The 2,900-nt window shown below is 50.8% G+C and overlaps 1 protein-coding gene across 1 annotated transcript in view; it reads left to right on the top strand.

Annotated features, from left to right (window-relative positions):
• The first annotated feature begins 1,529 nt into the window (after positions 1–1,529).
• SNX22 (sorting nexin 22) overlaps positions 1,530–2,900 on the top strand; it is a 4,817-nt gene continuing 3,446 nt past the window's right edge. Inside the window, exon 1 of the mRNA XM_014535466.1 lies at positions 1,530–1,540. The gene's annotated coding sequence lies outside the window, so the exon portion shown is untranslated. The remainder of the gene's footprint in view (positions 1,541–2,900) is intronic.

Raw genomic sequence — 2,900 nt, 5'->3', positions numbered from 1 at the left:
TAAGAGTAGTGGGAAGCCTTTGGAAGGTTTTAAGCAGATGCCTTGATGATAGTTTGTGCTGCTAGGTAGAGAATGGACTAAGTATGAAGGGAGGCATGGGAAAATGGGGATCCATTTGGAGACTAGCAGTTTTCTAGGGGTTAGAAATAGAGACAGAGGGGCAAACTCATCAGGATGGATGACCAAGAAGTTTAGAGGTCTGGGGGTCCCAGGAGAAGACTTCTGACAGTAGGACAAGAAGAACAGGGTCCCTGTGTTACAGAATAGCAAGAAGCTAAGAAAATTTCAGGACAAGCGGAATAGGGAATAGGGGAACTAAGACAATTAAATATTTTGCAGCCACTTAGTAAATCCAATCTTCCCTAAACCAAGGATACTTAAGAGTAAATGGTTTGCACTTCAGCCCAACCAGAGGGTAAATAGCTTAAATCACCCTACTCAGGGAGACAGATAACAGAAATCCAATTAGTGTCATTTGCCAACCACACAGGACAGACAACAAATTAAAAGAATAAATCTCATTTTGGTACATCAGCATAAAGCTGATGAATGTTCTATTGATTCTCCCCTAAGACCTCCCCTAAGTGCCCAGCCTTTAAAACCCTGCAAATGAAGGTTCCCTGCAGGGAGCACACCCCTGCCCCTTCCCCCACAGGCATGTGTCCCCTAACCTCTAAGGGACCCCATGAGACTTGTAACCAAGGGAACAATGGGCAGCCGGCAGCTCGTCCTGAGTGAACCCCCTAACCCTGTCTCCAAGGCCCCCTTTTCTCTGACTTCCCAGTGAGCCACAGCACCCAGCCCAAGCTCTCCTGTTGCTTCTTCTAGGTCCTTCCTTGTTTTACTGTCCTAAGTACATTTTTGCTGTGGTCAATACATTCTTGTTTGCTTTTCTACATGTTGTCTATTGATTGAAATCTTTCCTTCAAGAAAACAAGAACTGCCCTAACCGGTTTGGCTCAGTGAAAAGAGCGTCGGCCTGAGGACTGAAAGGTCCCAGGTTCGATTCCGGTCAAGGGCATGTACCTTGGTTGCGGGCACATCTCTAGTAGGAGGTGTGCAGGAGGCAGCTGATCGATGTTTCTCTCTCATCGATGCTTCTAACTCTCTATCCCTCTCCCTTCCTCTCTGTAAAATATCAATAAAATATATTTTTTTTAAAAAGAAAACAAGAACTAAGGTCTCCTGGTCTTGCTGGTAACACCTGAATGACGGGGGCCCTGGAGTGTAAGGGAGGAAATGAAACCCAGCACTTCTCCTCCTGGTGGGCTGTTTCCCTTCCAGGGAGTTTCAGCTTCCTGATTCTAGGGCCCTTGTGAGGATGGAATCTGGGGGAAGAAAGTGTGGCACATAGTATTGGGGAGGCTTGCTTTTCCCATTTTGGGGCCTCTGTGGGGGCAGAGCTGGGAATGGAGAGTTTCTGCTCCAGCTCAGAAGCACCTCTGTACTAGCGGGGGATGGAGTGAGCCAGTGGCTCCCCAACCTCGCTCCCTAAGATAGGCACTCTGCTTCCTCCTTCCCACCACAGGCCTCCTGCTAGGTATGAACTCTCTCAGGCGGGGCCATCCCTGCCTCCATCACCCACCCAGGCCTTTGTATGGGGCGTCAGTGGAGTGGACTCTGCTGAATGGAACAGCTCCCTCGTGGTTGAGGGGTTGGGGGGGGGGGCTAGAGATAGGAGCAGAGATCCTTCTATCACAGGGGGTGAGTTATGGATTAGGTCCTGCCACATACCCAGGAAGACCCTGCCCAGAGCAGTGGGAAGAGCAGCCTAGGCCACCCATCTTTCCAGAGTCCCTCTTCCCCACCTACTGCCCTGTACACCAACCACCCAAATATGCCTCCAGGACAAGCCCACAGGCTGCCGTTTTTTCAACACTTACTCTGCTGATGGCTTCACAGGGATCATATCACTCAGTTTTCATACACTATCCTGGGAGAGGCATATTATCCTAATTTTGCAGATGAGCACAGGTCTACACATTTTGGGAAATCCAAGCTGACCCCCAAAGCAGAGTCTAAGACCTTAAACTGCCTCTTCCTGGCAAACTGGGCCTGAAGCAAAACCAGATGGGGGCTTTGTCCCATAGAGCATCCTCCAGAGGTGGCAGGTTAGAGCTCTTGTCAGGGCACATACAAGAAGCAACCCATGAATGCATAAATCAGTGGAACAACAAATCAATGTCTCTTTCTCTCTAAAAATCAATCAATTTAGCCCTAACCGATTTGGCTCAGTGGATAGAGCGTCAGCCTGCGGACTGAAGGGTCCGGGGATCGATTCCAGGCAAGGGCATGTACCCTTGTTTCGGGCACATCCCCAGTAGGGGGTGTGCAGGGGGCAGCTGATCAATGTTTCTCTCTCATTGATGTTTCTAATTCTCTATCCCCCTCCCTTCCTCTCTGTAAAAAAACAATAAAAAATATATTTAAAAAATCAATCAATTTAAAAAACAAAACAAAACAATCCAGATGGGGTCCAAGCCTTACCCAGGCGCGACCACTCTCACAGGGGCCAAGTTGAAGGTGGGGGGAAGGGGTTGGGGGCAGCCTGGGATGGGTTGTGAAGAACGCAAGGAATGTCCCTGGTTGGCCCCCAAGATAGGCGCCCGGCTCCCTCCGTGCCCAGTGCCCACAGGTTCTAGTCTTTAGTAAGGTGTTCAACAAAGAGCAGGTGAAATGTTGGCTCACCGCACCTCTGACGGTCGGTGGGCGCTCAGTGAATGTGGACAAACGGATGCCTCTTGGCCAAATCGTCTCCACCGGCACTGCAACCCTTCATGGCTCTGGGGGCGGTTCTCTGCTCCCGCCACGCTGCTAGTCGCCTAATCGGTCCCTCGCCAGACCCGGCGGAGCGAGGATACGCCCGGGGCGGGGCCGAGGGCTGGGGGGCGGGGCCGGCC

This window comes from Myotis brandtii, unplaced genomic scaffold (genome assembly GCF_000412655.1).
Source record: "Myotis brandtii unplaced genomic scaffold, ASM41265v1 scaffold144, whole genome shotgun sequence".
NCBI classification, from domain to species: Eukaryota; Metazoa; Chordata; class Mammalia; order Chiroptera; family Vespertilionidae; genus Myotis; species Myotis brandtii.
The sequence above is the reverse complement of the archived record's forward strand: the minus strand, read 5'-3'. Positions and strand labels throughout refer to the sequence as shown.